We start from the raw sequence: 26,236 nt of genomic DNA, 5'->3' as shown, positions 1-26,236 counted from the left end.
TACAATAAAATGCACTGGATCGTAAAAGTTGATTAGAATATTAAGCTTTATTATATTATAAGATTATAACCATAAAAGCATACATTTAATAGGTAAATGTAATTTAAAAATAAAATGCAAATAAAAATAAATAATTGTTAAAAAAAACACCGTTTTTAGTAGTTTCGAACTCTAAACAAGGAATTTTTAACATAAAATTTAAAAATTTTTGGAGACAATTAAAAATAAATGGTTTTTATAAATACTTATTATACATTTTAAAAAGTTGAAAATAAAATAGGATTTGTTTAAAAATTGTTAATCGACACATAAAAACAGAGTTTTTACCAAAATTTTCATGTATATGGTTTTATTCATACAAAATATCTTGCACTAAAAAATTTCTACTTCTAGTATTTACTATTTTCTATGGATATCAGCTATTACATAAGTAGACCGATCTAAGAACTTTTCAAAATAAGATTTTAAAAATATTTTGATTTTGTTTGCTTTTCGAGATAAAGATATTTTACAATGCAGTTATTATAGAGTTACGAATTGTTTCTTAGGATTTTACCTACTTTTCAAAACTTACAATGTCATAGTGTTGAAAAAACAAACACTAAAGCCACTTTTTTTAGCTTAAAATGGTCTTTGCAATATACTATGCATAATATTCTCAATTTTAATTTTTGTATAAGTTTATCTATTTTTTAAACTTTTAACCTTGCAATTTTGGAAAAACTAGATTAACAACAGATATGTAATATTTTGTAAAGAAGTGAGTATTAACAAAAAGAAATAAAAATATTCTAATTAAAACAAAATAATCGCTTATAACTAATTTAGTATTGAATAGGAGCTTATTCTAATTCTGAATAAAAATCTTAGTTTTCGTATTGATTGGTCTTTTGGTGCATCCGTCATTTTGGCAAACGCGTAAGTCTCAGTATTTTGAGAAGGACTCTTATCGCAGAGAAAATTTGCAGACTTTCCTGATTGGAAACATAATTTTCTTTTTTTCTCTCAGTAATCAGTGTCTAAGAAACAATAAAGTTTGGCTTTATTTACTTCTAAGATGAGATTAATTACAAATTTGTCTTTGATTTTGTCAATCACACAAACTAACAATAAATCCAACCTGCCATACTTAAGGGGCAGGTTAAAAACGGTGTGCATTGAATACATTTTAGTTCGGCTAAAATTTGAAGAGAATTGTGTATCAGAGCTAGAATTAAGTTTGATTTGTATTCGAGGCTTGAATTTTTAAAAATAATTTTAAGAAAAACCATTAACATTTTTTGAAAAAAAGAAGAAATTACAACAGATAACTTGTAGGCCTAATAGAATTTCAAATAAATGAAAAAAACGGGAGCGGGTCATAATTCTGCTTGTCAAAATTTTGTATCACAGAATTCTGTGTGGTCAAAATACTGTAAGACCATAATTCTGTATGTCATTATACTGTAAATACAAAATTTAATACTTAATCAGAATATAGTTAAATATACCTGAAATATAGTTAAATATACCAGAAATATAGTTAAATGTACCAGAAGTATAGTTATCTCTGCTTTATTTTTTCCCTGTGTACAAATTTCGTCTAAAACAAGACTGGTAGCGTATCCTGTTAATTGTTACTAAAAGACTTCCCTCATTCTTTTAGGACTTAGACTATATTTACGAGAGCATAAAAGGATACATTTCTTCATTCTATGTGCAGTAAATTTACTTAGACAGTCAAATTAACTTTCTCAGCAGCACACTTTTCCAATACAATACCTTCGGAGTAAAATTATATCTTCTCAATTTTATTCATTATGACAAAATACTGTATGAACAAAATACTGACATGCAAAATTCTACTTTTTAAAATTCTGTACGGCAAAATACTGTATTATAAACACAGTATTTTTCAAGAAATTTCCTTTGATAAAAAACACATAAATACTAGCTTAAAATATAATTATTGACAGTAAAGTTTTAATTTTATACAATCATAATTATTGTAAAGAAGTAGGTAAATCAATTCTAGGAACACAAATCAAACTTTTCTTAAACATACAAAATACATTTTAAAAAAAAAAGTCACATTTAATATAAATATAAATAATTTTACATTATCAAAACGATATTTTTTACATCATTTTTACAGAATTTTGATTTACCTACAGTATTTTGATGTACAGAATATTGAAAAACAGTATTTTGACCAACAAGAATTTTGACTTTCAGAATATTGTTTGTACCTACAGAATTTTGCACATTCAGAATTTTGACATACAGTAATTTGAACACAGAATTTTGCAACACACAGCATTTCGACCCCAACCCAAAAAAAAAAACGTGTAGATACCTACTCATTAGTGTGGTCCACGTTATAAGGCAAAAAAATAAACCATATAATTCATTACTTCCCCACCCATTATTTTGCTACAGACATCTATACCAACATAATGCTGACAGTTTTAGCTCTCAAAAGTAAAAGGAAGAGGGCGCTCATCAGCTTTGAAATATTAGACTTTGTTACCCTTTATATCTGATTATATCGTAATAAGACTTGGCTTAGAGTTGGAATCAGGCTTAAATATGATAAGCACGCATGCTTCCGGCAACCAAGTTAATGATTTTCATCTTTCTTTGGTTTTGAGTCATTCATATTTCATTGATTAATTCAGTTTTATTTTAACTTTAAGCAAACAATACTTACAGACGAATTTAAAAGAACAAAAAAAAAATCTGTGAAAACATCACTTAACTAGTGTTTTTTATGAAAGAAAAAACATTTCATGAAAAACTTGACCACGCCACAACTTAATTCACTTGATAAATTAAAAAAAAAGTAATTTACTAGGCATGAGCACCTAGCTAAAACAGCATCTGAGCAAAAACTTTGAGCCTGTTGAGCGCCCACTTACACTTCACCTAAAAAGCTGAAATTTCACGTGAGTAATACAAAACACAAACGCAACCAATTTTTGACTGGGGAACAACGGAAATGTAAAAACCAAAAAATTGGACCACCCTACTACTCATAAATTTAGTCCTACTTTTGAAAAAAAAAAAAATATTTCTGAATTCTGACTTTCAAAACTAAAGAAGTTTTTTTTTCAAAAAAATTATTTTTAAAAAACGATCAATAGTAGAGTAACTAAAGCAAATTATTTGGGAACCCGGCCGAACAGCTCTGATTTTGACGATTTTTTTTTTTAAACGTAGGTAATTAAAAATACTTTAAGGTCTATAGATTAAACATTGCCGATGTTGCCGTATTGTTTTTTTGAATTAAAATTAATTTTTTTTTTTAAACAAAACCATTTTTTTGCTTAAATTTCATAAAACAAATAATATAAGGGAGTAAGGGACAATCTGCCATCGTTTAAGCGATAAATGCAATTTTCTCATAATCTGACTCCAAACACAAAAAAATATTTTGAAAACAACGGCAACACCTACAATATTTTAAAAAACATTTTTAAACAGCCAGAAGCTCATTCGTATCTCTTAAATTTAAATCCACTAAATTTAACTAAGAGTTTTTGAAAAAATGGTCCTCAAACTCAGAATTTAAAAAAAATAAAATGTTATTAAAAAAATTTAAAATTACTTTTTTCCAAACTTTTTCTAATAAAATATGAAATTATTTAAAAAAAATTAAATTAAATTTAATTTTAATTTTACATATATGACTAAGCTTCTAGCTTTTAAAAAATGTATATTTGAATATTGTTGGTGTTGCCGTTGTGTTTAAATATTTTTTTTTGTGTTTGAAGTCAATTAAATTGCATCTATCCCTTGAACGATGGAATATTGTCCCTCACTCCCATACATTTTTTTCCTTGAATTTCCTTGACAATCTTTTGGCATCAATTAATTTATAAAATTTAAGAAAATTTTTTTTTGTTCACAATAATAATCTCCAATTAAATTTAAAAAATCAAAACGGCAACACCGGCAATTTTTAATCTAGAGACTTTAAAGTATTTTTAATTACCGAAGTTTGAAAAAAAATATCATCAAAATCTAAGCTGCTCGGCCGGGTTTCCTAATATTGCCAATTTTTGAGCTTTAGCTACTCCACCACAATGAAAATAACTTTAATTTACTATAACAATATTCTGCCCTTTTTTTTTTTAAGTATGTATTATACATTTGTCCAAAAAAACTGATTTATCACACAATTTATCTTAGTTTTAGCCGTTAAAAAAAAAATTAAAAATTCAGTTATTCGATCTCATATAAAAATACTTGTTTACCGGAACTTAGAAAAGAATCTTTAGTTTTTTTTAGATCTTTGATCCTTTAATCATTAGTTTCCACCTGCTTATTTTTCTTAGTCAAAATAATCAAATAGCTAAATAAAAACTAAATTATTAAGATAAAATTACTCAATTTCACTATTTGCATTTAAATAATAATTGTATTTGATTAATCGACAGCTGATTAAAACCTCAAAGTCTTTAACTAAGTAAACAACAACAAAATTAGCAAAATAAACACTATATTTGATTAAAGCACCATCGAAAATTCTCTCAATTCTATATTTTGTTCTTAAGATTTTTTTTTCCAACATCTACTCCCTCTTAAAATAATTCTTGAATTAATAAACATTAATAATTCAAATATCAAAAAAAAAACCTCAAGTCTAGGAATATAAACATAAAGACCTCTTATGACAATGATCCCACATAAAATACTCGTGATTGCCTAAGGGTAATATAAATATCTATACGATTTTTCAAAGATAAGTTATAGGTTCATGTTGATGAATCCGAAAACCGAATTAATTTACTATTTGTGTTATTATTTATACACATCAGAAAAAGATAGAACGATTTAATATGAGAGATACAATAACGAAGCCCTATATCATCATCATAGTAAAACTGCCCTAGAACAAACACATATCAATAAAATTAATGACTAGGTATACAATACAACTCTCCTTGAACCTCTTTAATCGCGCGCATGATTTCATGATAAAATTGATATAGTGGTTAGAATTTGCAGATTTATTTTTTTGGATTTTTTTTTTCTACGAGTATCTTCGTTAATGATTAAGACATATTTCACAGATTTATTAAGTCATTTTGATTTATTTTTTTTTTGTAAGAAAAAAACGATTAAGTATTTATCTTAACCTAAGAAATAGATAAGATATTGTCTATTGAATGATATTAAGGATACACTCTCGTCCTTACATAACACTTCTGGAAAGGAACAAAGGGTTTTAATGGTGGCTGAAGTTCAGTCAATATACACAGCGAAAACATAATGACAGGGATAACTTTACTTCTAGTATATTTAATCAGAATAAAGTTAAAGGTACCAGAAATATAGTTAAATTTACCCGAAATATAGTTAAATTTACCACAAATATATTTAAATATACCAGAAATATAGTTATCCCTACTTTTTTTATCTATGTGTATAAATTTCGTCTAAAACAAAACTAGCAGAGTATCCTGTTAATTGTTATTAAAAGACTTCCTCCATCCCTTTTATTTTTTTAGTCTCTGCTTTAGCTATGAGAGCATAAAAGGATACATTTCTTCATTCAATGTATAGTAAATTTAGTCAAGTTTGTTACTTAAACAGCCAAATTAACTTTCTCAGCAGCACACTTTTCCATCCTGCTTCTGTGTACAATACCTTCGAATTAAAATTATATCTTCTCAATTTTTTTTTTTTATTTCTCTTTAAAAACCAAAGTTTCAATACTAAAAAAAACCGGCTAAACAACAAGAGCGCACATTTTCATTCGAGCACGAGTTTATAGGTAAACTTAGCGCAATGTTACCTCGACTCTAGACTTTTTAAAGCATTTTAAAAAATATAACAAAAAAAGACTTTAAAAAAAAACATAAATTGTATAAACGCTTCAAGCTGTAAGCTTTTTGTATCTACATTTCACTTCCTCCTCAACTGAGACTGCTGGCTCGACTACTGTCTTCTGAAAAAAAAAAAAAAAAAAAATATACAAAAGCCAAAGAGGAAAACTATCTGCATACTAAATTCACAGCTGAGCGAACGTGCGAGATACTTTTTAATTGACTATACAATTTTTAGATGGTTTGGCTTAGCTATATGGGATTTATAACGACTAGCAGCTTTGTATAGTTAGTAGCTGGAAGCACTTTAAAGCCAACTCAGGTGTGAAATATGAGCGAATTAATGTTGTTGGTGCGATTTTTACAAAAACAATGAAAGGAGAAAAGTAAAACAAAAGTTTGGTTCATGCTGCTATAGCATATTGCCATTGAAGACTTAAATAGTGCAGATATTTTAGTTTTCAAACTAAATTTGTTATTTTTTCTCAGTTGAATGCATAAATTGTTTCATTTTTATGAATTAGGTTGATGCTTTCTTTTTGTTATAAATTATCAATTTATTTATTTATTTATTATTCATCAATTAATTGAACATGGATGAAAACATGAACGGTTTTTAATTGTTGAAAAGGCGATAAATGGAAAATGTTCACTATTTTGTAAATTTAAATAGAAAATATGATTAATTTTACATCTTGTAAGTTATTAATTGATTATTATTTCCAATTAAAGTAAGGAAATACATGGATCGAAACGATTTGCTATTTTGTAAATTAAGGAATCCACAGCTTTAGAAATTATTATCAATAAATACGTTATGACCGCAGTAATAGAAAAAGTTTTTTGGTAAAAATTGAAAGTATATTCTATTACAAAAATTACATATCGGGATGAAAATTTGCATTACAAATGAATGTCAGAAATTGCCTAATTGCAAAAATAACAATTTTGAAAAATTTAAGTTTATATTTTCAAACTTTTGACTAGTTAATAAAATAAGCCTTACAACTTAAGTATAGAAATAAATTAACGACTGTCTTCTTAGAGATGGGTTTTTTTTTTAAATAAAATTGTTTTATCTTCAGTTGCATCAAAGTACGAAATTTGGTTTTCTTTATTTTGTTGAATTTAAAGAAAAATAAGTTTCAAAATCGTTATAAAGGAATAACAGGCATACATTCAAAAATAAAAACAAAAATATTCTACCGTTGTAAGCAGATACAAATTTTGAAAAGAAGCAGAAGAAGAAGACGAATATTGAATGAAAACAAAAATTGTTTTTTTTTTTTTTTTTTTGAAAATTTGACTATTAAATTATATTAAATATTTCTATACAAAACTTATGCTGGAAATATCGTTTAAAAAATACTTAGAAAATATTAAATGCATAAGGTAGCTTTAATGTTAAAGTTTTTTAATACAAATTTAACTAAAATTCGATTTTTTAAGGAATTTAATAGGAAAATTATAAAACTTAAAAATTATAAACTTAGAATTTTGAAAAATACGAAAACAATTTAACTGTCTTTTTTCAAAATATTTTGTCAAGAAGCATTAATTTTTTGAGGAAAATTTTTTACAAACACATTTATTTTTATTTATTTACACATGTTATACATTTTATTAAAAAAATTTTTTTTAAATACTTAATTTTGGTAGAACCTATTAGGGTGCTTCTTATATGGTCGAAAAAAATTTTGTTTTCGATTTCTTATTGGGACACTCCCGCATTATGTTTTACCACATAAGCATAGTATATGGTATTTTTTTTCCGATTTTAATATTAAAATTTAGGGGTCTCTACCATTAACTAAAGATTTAAGTAAAAAAAAATTATCAATTTCAACAAAATATTTTTTCAATGATTTATAGTAGGGAAAACAGTACAAAGTATGCTTAAGACCCGATTTTTCAATCTCTTAATAAACAGTCAGTCAAAATTTGCTGTTTTTTTTCAAAAATTTGAATTGTGGTAGCAACCTCTAAAACGTGTTTAAACTGGACCAAATTTTACCCAATTTATATTTAAGTCATGAAGAACAAAATGAAAGGGTATACCATTAAAATTTCGAAAATTGATTTTTAAGAAGCACCCTAACTATTATATCATCCAATGTCTTTTTCTTCAAAATTTATTAATTTATAAAAACATATTACAAATTATACTGTTGTACATATTTTTTATACTCAAAATATAACCAAATTTGGAAAAGTAATTACTGTTACTAATTTAGTTATAATCAACTAATTATTACTTCCTTATACAAATAGCAACAAAAACACATTGTAATACATTCGAATTTATTATATTTTTGTTCACATGTATATTTTTTTTAATCGTTATCACTAATCAAAACTTAAATCAAAGAAACTGAAAAAAAAAATAATAATACTAGCTATTTCTGGTTATTTTTTTCTCTAAATGGGAATATGTTTCCAATTGATTGCCATCATAATCATACAAAGATGTGTTAAAATAGAAAAAAATAATGACGAGTGTGAAATTTATGTTGTTTATTTCATGTTCAAAAATGAAGTTCAATCTAATTATGGGAAGTAGGTATAAGAAAAATTCATTACTACTTTAGTCGTTTTAACTAAATGGAAGCCAATTATGACTTTTATAGCGAAAACTTGAATTTTAAACTTGCATTGTACTTAAATAGTCTTGGTTTATTTTAAACGAAGATTTTTATCGTAGAATCAGCTGATGAGAAGCATGAGAACCCAACAACGACATCCCGAACCCAGATACCTTAGTGCTTTGGATATTCTGGATGAGCACATAATCCCAACCGACAACGAGGAAGTAGTTTACTTTTACGCCGATACGCAATCGGCCTACTACCGCGGCTAAATGCCATACCACCCAACCCACCATTATCAATACCACAACTGGACAACCGGGACGGAACACCCCGAGGATAACCTAGTCAGCAGACTTGTAAAATTAAGCCTATTCATGTACTATATTTATATATATTTTATCTTTTATCCATTGTATAAGGTTAGGCCCCATATGTGCCAACAAATTTTATATCAATCAATGTATCTTATTAGAAATAAGTTAAGCTTAAGTCAATTGTATATAGTATGTTCAATAAAACAAAATTGAATTGAATTGAATTTTTATCGTAGCTAACAATTTACTTATATTCACAATGTAATAAAAAAAAAAAAATAGGTTCAAAATTATTTGAACTTTTTTCCATTTTTGAATCAATATTATCAATGTGTATCAAAAGTGTCTAAAATGTCAAATAAATCAGACTTAAATATAAAATTGACAGACTTTTGTTTTTACAACAGAGAGTTCTTTAGAACTTTTTTAATCTATAAATAAAATTTTCTATTTTTGTTTTCACGATTTAAGATGAAATCATTCTTATAACTTAATATTCGTATCTCAATAAATAACCAAAAAAAAAAAAAAAATACAATAATAATCAAATAAGAGACCTTCAAAATTCTATTCAATGATGTTTACTTATAAATTACTTTAGAAGTTGAAAATAACAAAAAAAAAAGTTAATACAAAAAGATATTACATCTCTAACCCTCATGTGTGCTTTTTAATAGTAAATTTGAAATTAATCAAAAGGCAATCAAATATCTTATAACTTTTTTGTCGGTTTTTTTCCTTGCTATAAAAATGACGATAAATTGAATAGGCTTGAAAAATATGTAAATACAAAAAAAAAAAGAAGTTATTTTTGAAAGGGTTGCGATTATTCAATTATAAACAACCTTCATGGATAAAATATCAAGTGATCAATAATAAAAATAATTGCAAATTCTCTCTATCATTGATCGATAGACATATGATCAAAATGAAAACCTTCAATTTATACAAAAAAAAAACTAATAATATTTTTCTATTCTAAAGAACATTTTAATGCAAAATTAACAACTAATAGATAAATATTATGATTAAATTAATCATTAACTTTGAGACATAATAATTAATCAATTTTTATATTAGTTTTCTTATAGTGTTTTATTAATCTAATCGATGTTCTTTTTTTCATTGAATGACTTCTTTTTGTTGTTGTTGTTATTTGTTATTTTGATTCTACAATAATAATAATTCATAATTGTTTGGTGTGAAAAATAGATAGTCATTAAATTTCAGGAACACATAAAAACTAGTTTTTTTTTTTTGTTTGACTAATTGTTGTGCTAATTGAGATTTAACATTCTTGAGATTTGTTTTTTGTGAAGAATTTGTCGAACTATGTTTATTATTGTAATTTCGTTTTTTTTCCTTGGTTTTTTTTTTTATTATTATTAAAATAAAGTTTTGTTTTTCTATTAAATTAATAATATGTAATTAAATTTAATAATTAAAACATAAACGTGGCTTTGAATCTTATTAAATAAAGCTCGATTTAGGTATTTATTATTATTTTTTTTTTTTGAAAATCAAATATTTTTTTTGTTTTTAATCAATTTATGCAAACAATTGTAACTTTTTAACGTAAATACTGTTCAAAGCTTTACAAATTAACCATTTTATAGAAACAAAAGTGTATAAAATAATAAAGCAGAAAAAAGGGCAAAAATGTGGGAGATACGTCGCAAGTTATTTTATTTTTTCTTTAATAAAAAATCATAAAAATCAATTTCAAATACAATTCATGTTGATTTTTTGTGAACATTGAATTTGACGGTTTTGTGGCCCTTAAAACTCCATATCTAGGTCAAAACATCGGAACGAATTTTTATATGTAGGTTCAAAATTAACGGTACTTGCCATATGACCAAAATAGAAAAGTTTGTTTTTTTTTCTTCTAAGAACGGCTCTAAGTATGTTGATAATAAAAAAAATGTACAACTGTTGCCAGTTAGGCCCTACTTTTGAAATAAAAAATGTATATTTTTGGAACTGCCATTAAACCGTTTTTATTCTGTCAAATTGCATACAAATTTTAAATTTTTTCGTTTTTAATGGAGACATTAAATTTAATGGAGCGTCAATAAATTGGCCCTAAATGTTAAAATAAAATTATAATTAATTTTTGGATTTAAAAAAATACTGTTTTTTTTCAAAAATCATTTTTTGAACTTTTGTTGATGTGTGTTTATAAATTTCTAATTTAGGTTTCTGTTTCAGAGCATATTAATTACTTTTTTGAAAATTCCTATTAAAAAAATAACGATTCTAACGATTGTAATTTTTTTTTTTAAATATTTATTGCTTTACACAAAATTAAATGACATCCTTCATTTTAAAAGATGTTTTTGTAAAATTTTAAAATCAAAATTTAAATTATTTGTTATTAATATTCTTATAAAATTTTAACAAGAACATATTATTTACATCAATTGTTTTTTTTTTTTCTTTCAAAATTATTTGTAACAAGTGATTTGGTGAAGATTTTAGTCATTAAAAATTTTCATTAACAAAATTAAGAATATAATAACTTAAAAATAAAAACTAGTAAGGAAATATAATAGGTTCTTTTTTTTAGATTATTTGGTTCTAAGATTTCCAATTTTATTTGTTTCAAAATCATTTCAACTAATAAGAAGATTTTAAAGTTTGGACAAAATCGGGACATTTATGAAAATTTAGTTTAGTTATTTCAATAAAAAAATATTATTAAATTTAATTTTTCCATATAATTTATATATTTATTATACTTTGATCTTTGAGTGCATTAAGTTTAAGGATGTCATGTTTTCATTACATTTGAAACTGCAAGACTTTTTCAAAAGATTCACTAACTCAAAAAAACTAGTTTGAGTTAAAAATAAAACACACCTTTTTCTTGAGAAGTTTCCTAAAAATTTCAAAAAAGCTCTTAAAAACAGATTTGTGTTTCTGCCAAAAATATGAACATGACATTTTTACAAAAAAAAAAAAAAATGTTTTAAAATAGTAAATACAAAAAAAAGAACAACAATTGAATAGACTTTTAAGAATAATTGTGTGTTGAAATTTTGTATTAGGTTAATAGCGTTCTAAGTATAGAAAAATGCAAATTCAATACAAACTGATCAAAATCATATTTCATATCTTGTTAAAAAAAATAAACAAAAACATTATCATCAAAAGTTCTTCCATCAATCTTACCTCTTTTCACCATTAAAAGTTCACACATTGCACAAACCACGTATTGTGTTTCCCTTTGACATTCATCATGATGCATCCATAAAAGGTAAATATACCTCAACTCCCAAAAAACAACCAAACCCTATATTCAAACCACAGCATTTGCATCTTAGTTTTTAATATGATGGACTTTAGTAGTGACACTGACGCGACCACAAAGTAAAAAAAAAAAAAAAAAAAACATAAAAGACTATAGAAATAGAAAATCGGCCCCCAGGGGATATGACAAACCATTTTATTTTTATTATCAAAATTATAGACCACGCCGCCATTTCATTCATCCCACCATCTGTTTTCAGTCAGATGATGTTGGTTAGTGTTTAAACTTATTCTGAAAGATACATTGTTGCCATCTGTGGTCACACTGATCGATCGACAAAAGCGAAGTTATAGGATATCTGAGGGGGAAGGTAGGGGGAATGTAGACAAACGATGGGTTCCAATATTTTTTTCTTCTGTTGTTGTATTGTTCTTCATTTCTTCATGATACCTCTTTTTTAACGAAGGAATCATGGTTTGATGATCAAAAAGACTAAACACAAACAAAAAAATGGGGAAACACGTCCCGTGGGAGTTCGAGCACGTGATGAAACCTAGAATTTCTGTATTTTTTATTTCATTTTCGAGCCTTACAGAACTTTGTATGTAATTATGAAAATTTTCCTTTTGGAAAAATATAACTGAGACTGGCGGGATGTGAGACTAGACAAAACAAAATTGTAAGTGAATGATTGATTAAACTTATCAACAAGTTTTTGTTTTATTCAAAAAAAGAAGCTTCTGATCACGATTTTTCAAAATTCGATTATGAAATTAAAAAAAATCAAAAATGTTATGTTAACGAAAATCGAGACTGTCATTTGGATAGATAGACGTATGGCAGGCAATTGTAAAGCTGTTTTTAATGACATTGGAAATAAAGTACACGACTCAGTCGCACGCTATTGCTTTTTGTTTTACCTGACTGGTATTATACAAAAGTGGTTATTTATTTTAAAGTTTTATACCAATTAAAAAAGAGAGGAAAAAAAATACTTTTTTAATAAAAACTTTAGTTTTGTTGGTTTTCTTCTCATTAATTTTATTGGTATAAAATATTTTATACCTATTAGGATCATGAATTTCTCCATCTTTCATCTAGAAGTCACATTCGATAAACAAGTCACAAGGTTCTTGTTTGTTTCGTATTCCCTAAAGGGTACCTATAATAAATTGGTATAACAAAAGCATGCCAAATTTATTTATACCATTAAGGAATGAATGGCAAAATTTCAATACATTGTTTACTTTGTGGTGTTGGTATATTGAATAATATAAGATAATAGGTAGTATTAAATTTTTTTTACTGTTTGGTATAAACTGGTCTAAAGAAGTGAAGTTAAGAGTTATTCAGATTAATTTTAATTTTTTTTTTTTGTATTAAATACAATATCTTCCCTTTAATATAAATTATGTTTAAATATCAAAGAAGATGAAGAAAAGTCGTGCGCAACTCTCAATTGTTCATAGATTTTCTAACATAATTACGCAACTAAAAGGTGATCGAACTTAAAAAATAACAAAAAAAAAAAAAAATATTCGTTTGTGTCTTGGATTATTGAGGAATAGAAACCCATCTATTAAAAGACAAGCAATCGAAGTGTGTGCAATGAGAAAATGGGAGTGCCTCTTTTCATCAAAAAATAATGTATACAAATAAAACAAAGAAAGAAGAAACAAAAAAAAAAAAAAAAACACTGAATTTGAATTGACGTTTGACAGCTCTTATTATAGATCTGCTTTTTTTTTCAAAAGAGATCTTTTAAGTATGTATAGATAAAACTTTGTAAAAAAAATGAATTCAATGCACTTTGAAAAAAAAAAAAATTAAACATTTGGTACATTTACTTGAAAATTTTTGGAAACAATTTTTGCAATCGCGATGACTAACAGGTATTAATACCTGTTATTGTAAAGGAGCAATAACACAGGTAGTAACAGTTACCGAAAAGTAGCAGCTAAGCCAGAGTTAAAAAATGCCAAACATTAGCGCTTAAAAACAGTGACGTCATGTTGATTTCAGCAGATTTTAACAGAGAATATTAAAAAGGCTTTTATTACAGTTTTCAACAGTGGGGTATATTTAATATTTAAAAGACTTAAACCCAATTTCTGATCATTCTTTTAAGCGGAGTTATTCACAAAAATGCATTTTTTGGGATATTTTACTTCTAAGCTAATATCTTTGCTCCAGTTTGTCGTAGACCAAAAAATAAACATACATTCTCTTCCATATAATATTTTCTATCGTTTAAATGTAATTTCATTGTATTAAAATTAATGACTACAAAATGGCAGCCAGTTTAAGTCAAATTCTAGTTTTTAAAAAACACATTTTCGTTTTTATTTCGAAAAAAAAACTTACATTATGATTAACATTTTTCTATCCTATTTTGTAGCCCTCTTAATTACCTGCATTTAAAAGAAAAAATCAACTCTATCACCAAAGATGGCCGAGCAATTGATAAATGCACGCAAGTAAAACCGTTGCGAAAACATATCGTTTTTTGATAATAACTCGGCTTCAGGATGTCCTACGGCAAAAAATAAAGCTATTAATTGTTTGTTACAACATTTTCTATCGATTTGGTGCACATTCTTTTTGTTTAAACAAATAAAAAATAAATAATATTAAGTCGAAATCGTTTTTTTGTTTAGCAAACTCTTGCCTCATTATTTTGCAAACGGTGCGAGCATTGGCTAACAAAATAAAATACTATTGTAGTCCTTTAAATTATCTACAATTAAAAAAAAATTAGCTCTCACAAAAACCTTTTTTTAAACTAAACTAAATTTCTGCTTGCAGTTTCATCTCACAGAAATGACAGACTACAAAGCATGGTAACATAGAACTTTTAAAATTCTTTTTTCAATATTCCAATTTTCCAATTTTCCATTTTGAAAACCCTGATACCGGAAGTTTAGTTAAGTTAAGATTAATTTGGTTTTCCAAAGTCCCAAAGTACTCAAGGATTTTTTCCTTCTGTTTTCATGGTCAGAAAGTCTTTTGAAATGTCTTTAGAAATGAAGAAATGCATTAATTCTTCATTTAATGACGCGACGTACGGTTGACTAATGGGCCTTAAAATTTCTTTCGTGGAAATAGAAATAAATTCCTATCAATTAATTTTTTTGAAGGTTGATACTCTCAAACTATGTACTAGACTTTGGGCATAAATATTATTTTACAGCATACAACATTACATACTTCTCAGAAAAATGTTATCAATTCAATTGTATTTCAATTCATTAATTCATTACATTACGCAACAAACTCAATTGTTTTTATTTATTACATCAAACTGAAATTACTTACAAATCACATGCTGATTCCCATTGAACTTGTTTGTTTCTTCCAAGTTAGCTAACTATAAAAATATACCCATTCATTATAACCTTCATTGCAATTTGTTTGCAATTTTTTTTCATTTCAAAGTTAATTATGCTAATTATCTGCAACTATTATTATTGTCTTGAGGTTTTTTTTATTTATTATTTAACAAAAAAAAATGTTTTATGAATTTTTCACACCGCATTCAGGGGATTCCATTCCAACTTTTGAACCCTTTTTCCCAGAGAGACAGAGAAAAAAAAAGTAATAGAATCTATTAAAGGTAGATTTTATCATAAGCCCTTTCTCAGAACCACCCTCATATTTTTTAATCGTGCCTCATCATTATTTAACCAACTTTTTTAACTGTTTATCATTTGTCTTCATTTTTTTTCTTGTTGTTTTGTATAATATCAAGAGATTCACCATTGTCAACTACAACATTACTATGCCGGTGATTATTATCTTTTCTGTTCAGCGGCCTTGAAAAGGTAGCACATAGTACGAAGAGTATTACGACGAGTGTATCTGCGCAAAAACAAAAGAAAGACCCCATCTTTATCTACTTTGAGACTCGTACAATGTGTTTTCAGGTCTTTCTGATGATGATGATGTTGGATGGTAAACATATTTCCGTGACCTTAAACTTGGGTTGAATCTCGGCTCTTTGAAAACCATACAATGTGTGTTGACTGTGATGATGATGATGATGATACACAATGATGGTGTGGCATCAACATCATCGCCCAGTGCCGTAATTAAATTCATTAAATTAATTTTGCATTTTTTTTTTTTTGTTTCGTTTTTAATTTGCATGGTTTAATGTAGCAATATAATACGATACATACACACCTGGAATATGAAATGTTTCAGAGCCCTCCAGGTTATGTTACGCCCATATAAATCTGACATATAAAACATTGAATGAGAAAAAAATAAAGGGTTCCCGATGACGTTTTGATGAATTTAGTTCACCATGGCTGACTTGAATTTAATGAGGATAGTTAACATGGTCTTTTTTGGAAATCACAGATGTCATTTTGATGGATAGATGGAGATTTTTTACATTCAGCTAGATGGTCATTAAAATTCATTTCATAGGTGTATGTACAATGTTGGAATTTAGTTTTTTGTAAATCGACTTTACATTCCAGCTTTATAAAGTCTTCTTTTTTAAAAGAACATGAATACTATTCATTGAATAGTTGTAAGAACTCATAGCTTAATGATATTTTTTAAAAGTTATGCCAATTTTTGTTAGGTATATGGGCATTTGATTTGGCAAACCTTGTTAGGGAACTGAAAATAATTATTATTGATGTTAGTATAAGCAGTATGGTCCCTATGGTTTTCCACCATTGTAACTGTGGGAGTACCTTAGGGCAGAAATCTTGGCCCCCTATTTTTTTTTTCTTTTTCATTAATAATGTCGATACTTTTAATTGCTGAAGATTAAGTTGTTTCAAAATGTAAACATACAACTTTTTACAGATCATCGAAACATTTCGACAAAATAGTGCTTGCAATACATTTAAACTTCCCTTATTGATTTGAAAGTTGATATTGTTTCTTAAAAATGTGATAGCGGACAAGAGCTTAACGAAACTTATGATTTTGGGGTTCCTCACTAATTTCCATACCATCTCCAACACTCCAACACTCTGACCGAATTTAACGAATTTGGAGCCTATTCACAGGCAGCCTTATTTATTAGATTTCGCTAAACATCTCTAAAGGGCTGCATAGTTATACAATGCATAAAGTTTTACGTAGCCTCTATGCGACGTTACATATATTTTTATTTATTAAAACATTTTCTTAGCCATTATAATTATGCTAGGTTTGTGTCCAAATAAGTACTAAAAAAGCAAAATAAGTACTTTTTATAACGACAAACAACTCCATCTGTCGATAAAATAACTACATCTGATTCGAAAATAAACAAAAAACAAAAACAAAAACGTGAGCAAAAGTTCTCGTCATATTGAAGGAAGAAAAATTCTAAAAGAAAATACGATTTCTCATTTGTTTTTTGTTGACAATTAAAAAATATTATACATTAATCATTTCTGTGTAAAAAAAACAAAAGGCTTAAAAAGAGAAAGATGAAAAATGAAAACACACATTTGGCTACTGCGGGCAAAAGTTCTCGCAAAGAATTCATATCAGGGAAAAATCTCTAAAAAACACAATTTATTATTTATTATTTTAGTTCATTACAAATTGTTCACTTCGATTATGAAATAAAGAAAGAAAGAGGAAAACTAAATTCGTCAATAAAAATTATACAAATCATTGTTGTTTTTTTTTGTGACAATGATGTGATGTTCAACTGACATTTGAGCAAAATATATTCTTATTCAGGCTCTAAACAACCTGAAAACGCGTTTAGCTTATACAAGCTCTATTAAACGTTGCATAAATATTATAAATCACAATTTTTTGTTTAAAGACATTATAAAGAGTACATAATGCTATGCACTCTCTATGACGAGTTTATAAATAGGGCTGAGGGTGTTTAGTACAAATTTCAATCATGTCTCTCAAGTTAGCAGAGCAAGGTCAGCAGAACATATGTTTTGTTATTGGATCTTTTAGTGCTTATTAAGTGCTAATTAAGTGCCCCAAAATTAAATTAAGTGCTCCACTACTTTTGGAGAAAATTAATGTTCTGCTAACTTGATTTAAAGTTAGCAGAGCAATTACCCGAAAATGCCCTAAACTGCTCGTAGAAAAATCGGGTTTGGTATAATATTTAGGTGCTAATTAAGTGCTCTACGAATCCCAAAAAAAATTTCCAAAAAAAAATTTTTTTCCAAAAATAATTTTTTTTCTGTTATTTTCGAAAAAAAATTTTTTTTTTTTTTTTCAAACTCTCTCAAATAATTAAGTGCTTAACTAATATAAGTTAAGTACCCCATTTTCCGAAGAATTTTCCGAGATTTTCCATTAAAAAAAAATATTTGCATTTTCCATACAAATTCGTGTTCTGCTAACTTGAATTTTGATTTTCTCAAAAAATAAACTTTTTTTTGACAAAATTCAAATGGAGTAGGTAATTAAGTGCTCGACTAATTTGAATTTTTTTTTTTAATGGAAAATCTCGGAAAATTCTTCGGAAAATGGGGTACTTAATTCAAATTAGTCGAGCACTTAATTACTCCATTTGAATTTTGTCAAAAAAAAGTTTATTTTTTGAGAAAATCAAAATTCAAGTTAGCAGAACACGAATTTGTATGGAAAATGCAAATATTTTTTTTTAATGGAAAATCTCGGAAAATTCTTCGGAAAATGGGGTACTTAACTTATATTAGTTAAGCACTTAATTATTTGAGAGAGTTTGAAAAAAAAAAAAAAAAATTTTTCGAAAATAACAGAAAAAAAATTATTTTTGGAAAAAAATTTTTTTTTGGAAATTTTTTTTGGGATTCGTAGAGCACTTAATTAGCACCTAAATATTATACCAAAGACGATTTTTCTACGAGCAGTTTAGGGCATTTTCGGGTAATTGCTCTGCTAACTTTAAATCAAGTTAGCAGAACATTAATTTTCTCCAAAAGTAGTGTAGCACTTAATTTAATTTTGGGGCACTTAATTAGCACTTAATAAGCACTAAAAGATCCAATAACAAAACATATGTTCTGCTGACCTTGCTCTGCTAACTTGAGAGACATATTTCAATCCCTCAGTCCATAAAAAAATACAGTCTCACTTGAAAAATTAACATAGACTTTATTGTTTCTTTATTTATATGATAAATGGAAAAGAACTTAAAAAATGTACTATTATCTATATTTAACATTTTTTCACTTAAATTTTTCTTTTGTACAGAAAAAATATTCATCTTTTTATAAAATGGTTAATATCTATCTTTTGGTAGGTGGGAATCTTTGGTATCATTCAAAAATTCAAAAATTTCAAAAATTTCATGAAATAATATGACATATGGTCAAATTGCACCTCTATAAAATGTCCAATTTGGTTAACTATCAACTCCTCCTCTAACGCTTGCACTTTAGATGTCAAAATACACAGTTAAAAAATTAATTTTGTCAATTTTAATCATAAAAATCCATAAATAATTTTTTCTGACTTTGTCGGTTCAAGAATTTCTATATTCCCTCTACTATTAGTAAGACAATTTTGAATATATGCTTCTGTACCCTTATAAGACGCAAAAATGTTGGTCGGTTATTACCCAATCTAATTAAATCAAAAAGTATAGGTACAAAGAATATATGGTGAATTCTAATATCTTAGAGAAATTGGTATAAATTCGTACCACTAAAAATGATACAATCAACAAGAATTTATAAATATAGAATATTGATCCAACTCAACAAAGTAGTATTGCAATTGCAAAGCCATGTTGAATTAAAAAAACATCGAAACCTAGAAAATTTTCTAAGAACATTTTGAGGTAAAATTTTAATATTCAAAACAGTATGTTGCATAAGAAAAGAAAACAATATTCTTTTACTTAAAGATAATGATAATTTAAGGCCAATAAATAAGTCTTAAATCATTAAATTTTAATTAACAGAAGCTTAGTATTATTAAATTAAACTTTTCTAAACAATATAACAATCCTTAGGTTCAACACTTAGTAGATAAGCTACTTTAGTTAATCTATAAAACAGAAGACGTTTAATATTAAACAAGTTTCGAAAAGATTTTAAATGTTCAATTAAATATTTTTCCATTCAAAAATAAAAACTGTAGGTATTGTGTATTAAGCAATAAAAATAAAACAATGTTTTTAAAAAACATTAAGCTTCTACAAAAAAATATAAACAAATCCTGTTTGGATTAAGAGAATTTGCATCAAAAATGCAACGCGTTTATCAAAGTAGAATACATTTTTTTTTCTTTTTTTTTTTTAATAACTGGTTAAATTTAACTTTTATGTAATCATTTCTATTAATAAATATAAAAACATTTTTACTACTTTCAATTGAAAATTCTTAAACAAACTTTTTTTCTATTTTCAGGTATGTCACGCACTTTCATCAAGCCGATAAATTTAAACCTACATTTTTAAAGAGGTATTTTTATAGACTCCCCAAATCTAGATCGATAAAAGGATTTCTTTTTTTTTTTTTAGTAATTTCTTCATGAAATTCAAATGCCATACTGATACCTATCTTACGTAAGAAGTTCAATAACTGTGTGATTACCTCATACAAATAAGATAGGCATAACTGACATACCAATGTTACCAATAGAAAAAAACTATATCTAATTCCCATATAAACTAAAAACATATAAGTTAAACAAATTAGCATATCAACCAAATCAATTTTATTACCCAGAAGACAGAGCGAGAATAACATTATTCTTGTTCACGAAGTCGTAAATTTATTAACCACCCTCTCCTTCTTTAAGTTCTCAATAAAACGAACTTCTAATCTAATTCTAGAAAAAAACTAACGTCATCAACAAAATGTGGTGTCATTGTATCTACATTTTTTTTTTTTTTTTCAGAGACATTAAAACTTCATAAACGAGTTTATTTTTTTTTTTTTGACTGTCTGCATGTGTGTGAATATTTTTAAACTTATTTTTTGTTTTATGTGTTTCTAAATTCTAAATGCAAATTAAGTTAAATTAAAACTTTTTTTCAGTTCAAAATTTATCAGACAGAAAAAATAAATTAACTATTTGTCTGCCTTTTAAGGGATTGCATTTTTTGTTAATTTTATTTTGACCAAAATTCCTAGTTTCATTCCAATTTTGGTTGATTAATAATTATAATTATATTATAAAATTATAATTTATGATTTTTTAATTTTTTAATTTTATTGTTAATATTTTAACACCCATTTAAAAATTCCATAGAAAAGTTTATGTTATTGTTGTCTAAAAAAAATGTTCTTGTTTTCTAATCAAAATATTGCATAAAATACTTCTTGTTACATTAATTTTATAAAAAAAAATATTAAAAACTGAAAAAAATTGTATAAAAATTGTTTTTAAAATTAATAACCAATATTAGAATGCCATAAAAATTCATAAAAAAATAAATTTTTAGAAAATCGTTACAGTAGATTTTTTGTTAAATATTTTTGTATGTACAAACATTTTTTGAAAATAAATTAAACGCAATAATGGATTGGTAATTGTTAAAACAGTAGCAAAAGTGTAATTCACAGAGAAAGAGAGTTGTCTAAAAATAATAAAAATAAAAAAAAAGAATGAGTAATTTTGAAAAATAAATTTTCAAACACAAAATTTCAGAATTTTTTCAATATTTAAAATATTAGCCAGCAAACCTTTAATATTTTGTCTATCTCGATAACATAGACTATTAGATTAAATGTATTTAAATAGTTTTGGAATTTTAGCACGAATAAAGTTGCCATAAAATAATTTTGAATGAAAGAGTGTTTTTTTTCGAGTAGACAATTATATTCTATAGTAAGTCCCAAAAAGCCAATGATTCGTGTACAATATTTAAGAACTTAAGTATAAACGTTCAATTTGTCATCAAAATCAATAATAACATTTTTGAGTGCAAAAAAACAATACTTATGTCAGCTGTTATGATTGCTTTTTCTCAACCCATAAGAAAAAAATAAACACTTTTTCACTAAAAACAATTTTCAGAACTTCATGGATCTATTTTTTTTAAATGTCTATTTTATCAGTGCTAAAATTTTAAAACTTGTCGATTGTCTGAAGTTGATGTTACTATTGAGGTTGATATATACTTTTTTCCTTGTAAAAAAAAAACTATGGAACTATCATATATTTGAACAACTTTAATAGAAAAAAATTTGTTTTTGTAAAAAAAAAATGCTCTTTAATATTAGTAACCCTTTAAACTAAATTTATTAATTTCTCTTGCTTTGAAATACTCTACCATTACAATACAAATAACTTTCTTCGTTTTCAAAGATTTTATATAAAATCAAGTTCGTTCGTCAGCTCTTTTGTTTTAAGAAAACATGGAAGTATTTTACTTTAAATTAACTAAATAGATGACAAAAATACCTTAAAAACCATGAATTTATTAATATAATGGAGTTGATATAAAATTTTTTCAAAATATCAGGTTCAAAACGACATAAGTCTGAACTAAATTAATACATTCTATTATAAGTTATTTGAGATGTAATTTGACTAAAATTAACAAAAACATTTTAAGTAAATATTTCATTAAAATAAGATAATATATTGAAAAATGTTATTTTTGTAAAGAAACTGACCTTGGATCGAATGAAAAAGAAATAAAAATGTTTAAATTCATTTACTATTAAATAAAAATAAATTGAATTTCCATAAAAAAAAAACTATTAGAATATAAAGACAGCTTGTGTTCCTATTTTCTTGAATAATTAAGTGTATTAAATGGTTTATTTTTCTAATTCATTGATTTTCTAGAAAAGCCTTGCTAGAAATTTATATCATAGAATTCTCTTGTATTAAAACTATATCAAAAGCGTGACAAATTTAAAGTATTTCAAATTTAAAAAATTCTTTGCAAATTTTATAACTCTCTATCATATCAGATAAGACCTAAAGAATTAACACAAAAACTTATTAATACTAAAATGTATATTTAAAATGTTGTAAAATATAAAATTAGCCAAGAAGAGTAATAAAATCCCCAACCATATTCTCTAGCTAAGCTCATTTTCTGTAATTTTATTTTATCATTTACCGCCACCACCTTTAAAATTAACTTCGTTTTAAATTTCAACAAAAAAAAAAGGTTTATAATAAAAAAAATCTTGTTCTTAATCTGCAAACTACATCATAAATTATTCACAGCTTTGGCTAAAAAGATGTAATCTCTGCCCACATTTAAAAATGCATAATGCAGTAGTTTTTTTTTTTTTTATTTTTCTTCACTCTCATAATTTACACAAAACTTGATGATAATGGAAACTCAATATAGTCACCGTCTTTATAAAAGAAACAAAAAAAAAAAAAAACAACTCATCCACGCACCACATTATTTCTTACCCAGGTCACTTTATTAAGCAGTTTTACTCAGTTTTCTTTTTATATTTTTTATTTTTTTTGTCTTCTAGACAAACTTAATTCTGTGGTGTAATTTAATATTACAGCACATAATATTACATACTCAAAGGTATGGAAGTTCTTAGAGCACCTTAAGTCCGCAAGTTATTGGACCCTCTCGCCACATGACAAAGACTATGAGGGAAAATACAACAAAAAATGAACAAAAAAAAAAATGATATATCTACAAGTACGCTTTAGAATAGCTTGCAACAGAGAAAAATAAAAAAAAAAATAAGAAAAAAAAATAAACCAACTTTCAACATAAGCTTGCCATAACCTTGGACAAGACGACATCAGCTGTCAATGCTCATAATAATTATGCTGCTCATGAAAAACGCAGGTAGTAGTAGGTACTGATGCAGAATCTTCTTCATATGAAACAGAGCTTCTTACCTGCTCTTCACGACACGATGACGACGTTCAGCCATCATTATCGTGGTTAAAAACCATCTCTCTCTATAAAGAGGAGCTCTATCTCGAGCAAGCCATGTGTGAGCCTAGCTCTAGCGTGGCTTAAAGTCGTCTTTTCTTTCTTGAATGTTTTTTTTTTGTATTGTTTTTTTTTTTTATAAGTCTTGCAACATCTTATCCATTACAAGTACTTGGCTCGTAATAATCCTCGCTATTCTGCATAATTATGTCTGGCAGAGAGAGAGAAAGAGCGAGAAAAAATGGTAATAAATAAAAAAATAATATATCTTCTAGGTTTGCGGGATTGGAAATAATAATAATAAAGAAGACAACGCGACGCATCCGACAATGGGATCCCGTGTCTGATGGGGGCACGCATGCGCGCTAAGCACACAACATATGGGCGATTTATAAGGATAAAAGGGCAGAGACAGAAAGTGATGATCATGTCGAATGCGCTACGCTGCTTTTGGTATAAGGGCTATCTTTTCAAGAATATAATATATTTAGCCGTGTAGGCATATATATGATGGTGGCTTTTATAAAGGTCCTTGTGGATGCCGATGCGGGATGGTAATGGGACATATTCAGCCTCAAAACTCTTGCAGATGTCATGTTTGAATGAAAACTTAAATGCGTGACGGCGGCGGCAGAGTAAAATGAAACTCTGAGGCCATTCGTCGTCGTCGTCTGTATTATATGTATGTGCTTTGTGGTGAAGTGAAGAGCGTGCCTTTTGCAATTCATTGCGTGAAGTGGAACAATTTAAGCTCCACACGATCTAGTCTAAACATAAGGTCTTTTTTCTGAATTTATTTTGTTGTTTTTTTGAAGAATTTATATTCTTTACCGTGTCCATCAAGAAGATCTCTTGCATTAGTCAAGTTTTGAGTTGTTTCAGTCACTTTCCTTTTTGATTTTATGTTTAAAGAATATTTATTAGTTTTTTTTTTAATTTTGTATGGCTTAGATCCAAATTTGTCAGCAGTTAATACCTACATAAATTTTTGTTCATATTGGGTCTGAAAGAAGATTTTTAAATAATATTTCACAGTACTAGTACCCCTAGATTTGGGGCGAAAATCCTTTAAATCTCAATGAAATCTACTAGATTTTCCATCAGTCCTATACGGGCCCTGTATCTAAATTAATTTTTTGGGACTCCCCTCTTTCCGTAATTTTCAAAAATTGTATAGTTCAATTTTTTTTTTTTTAATCCAAAATTTAATTTTTTCAGAAATATATTTTTAATTTATATTAAAGCTATATAATAAATACTTTTGTATTAAAAACTTCATTAAAATTGAATAAGTGGCTTGGTAGAATTTCAGAATTTAAACAAACCATTCTTTATCTAGTACCGTCAATAATGATCAAAAGATAGACTTTGTTTGGAAGCAAACATTTAAATATTTTCATCATCATCTACCGTTACTTTTTTGTCCGTTTCCGACGCGTTTTGGAAGAAGTTTGTCTGTCAATACTAATATATTTCTAAATTCTATGATTTTTTGGCTACTTTTGTAACCAAATTAGAACAAAGGTACACTGTTTTCTTTAAAACGAAAGAGCTGAGGTACAAACTTAATTTTAACATAATTTTATCTAAACGTTAAAAAGTAGTGTACACCAATTCCATTCCGAAACTTTGATTAATTTCAAGGAAATAAACGGTTTGACCAAAACTTTTCGAACTGCATTGTGCAAAGAGCGAGTTAAAAAATTAAGCCATACAACATCCATGATTGTCAAAATTTTTGAGAAACATCAACTCTATCTAATATCATTGCGATTTTTGATTTGTCAATTTTGCTGGAAAGTGGATATGCTCAGAGAGGTATCAACTATAACCCAAAAGTGGTATCAACTGGCTAAAAAATATTAATAAAAACTTAGAACTGTTTCCAATATCGATAATATCGGTATACTATGTAGAAAATAAAGTAACGTTAAAAAATCTCTAATTTATTGCTGGTGACGTGCTTTTTCATCAAACCTTAACCGGATCTTTAAAAATTTTCCACGGATATAAATTGACTCAGCATTATGATGTTCGCAAATAGAATTAAATAATTTGATTTGAACACCTGCGACGACAAAGCCTCAACTCTTACATCAACCCTTTTTTTTTTTTTTGTTTCCTGACAACAGACATACCTTATCTTTTCTTAATGAAACAGGGTATACACTTACTATCTGACCACATAATCTTTAACATCACATGATTTATGATGAAATAATATGTACACTATTGTTTTAGATGACCTTCTTCTGTCTTTTCTCAAAACTTATTGTCTTTGAAATCTAATTAAGAAACAGAAAAAAATAATTACAAGTGTTCTGATTGATAGCTTTTTAACTTTACACCTCTATCAGAAGTGCCAATATACATTCTGTTTTTTATTTTTGCTTTGGTTCTAATACACAAAAGAATATTGCACAGCATTCCAATCTATACCTACCCATTAAACTCAATCCACACAACAGTCAGCCACAAGAGCC

At 26.7% G+C, this 26,236-nt stretch overlaps 3 protein-coding genes across 3 annotated transcripts in view; 2 read left to right on the top strand and 1 right to left on the bottom strand.

Annotated features, from left to right (window-relative positions):
• The window catches only part of LOC129907352 (UPF0605 protein CG18335), a 205,488-nt gene extending 188,391 nt beyond the window's left edge, over positions 1-17,097 (bottom strand). Inside the window, exon 1 of the mRNA XM_055983509.1 lies at positions 17,085-17,097. The gene's annotated coding sequence lies outside the window, so the exon portion shown is untranslated. The remainder of the gene's footprint in view (positions 1-17,084) is intronic.
• Positions 1-26,236, top strand: part of LOC129907356 (proteasome inhibitor PI31 subunit) — a 313,952-nt gene that overhangs the window by 16,021 nt on the left and 271,695 nt on the right. The window lies entirely within an intron of this gene.
• The window catches only part of LOC129907335 (putative uncharacterized protein DDB_G0277255), a 206,187-nt gene that overhangs the window by 2,197 nt on the left and 177,754 nt on the right, over positions 1-26,236 (top strand). The window lies entirely within an intron of this gene.

This window comes from Episyrphus balteatus, chromosome 1, assembly GCF_945859705.1.
Source record: "Episyrphus balteatus chromosome 1, idEpiBalt1.1, whole genome shotgun sequence".
NCBI classification, from domain to species: domain Eukaryota; kingdom Metazoa; phylum Arthropoda; class Insecta; order Diptera; family Syrphidae; genus Episyrphus; species Episyrphus balteatus.
Note: the sequence above shows the minus strand (reverse complement) of the source record. Positions and strands in the feature narration are given on the sequence as shown.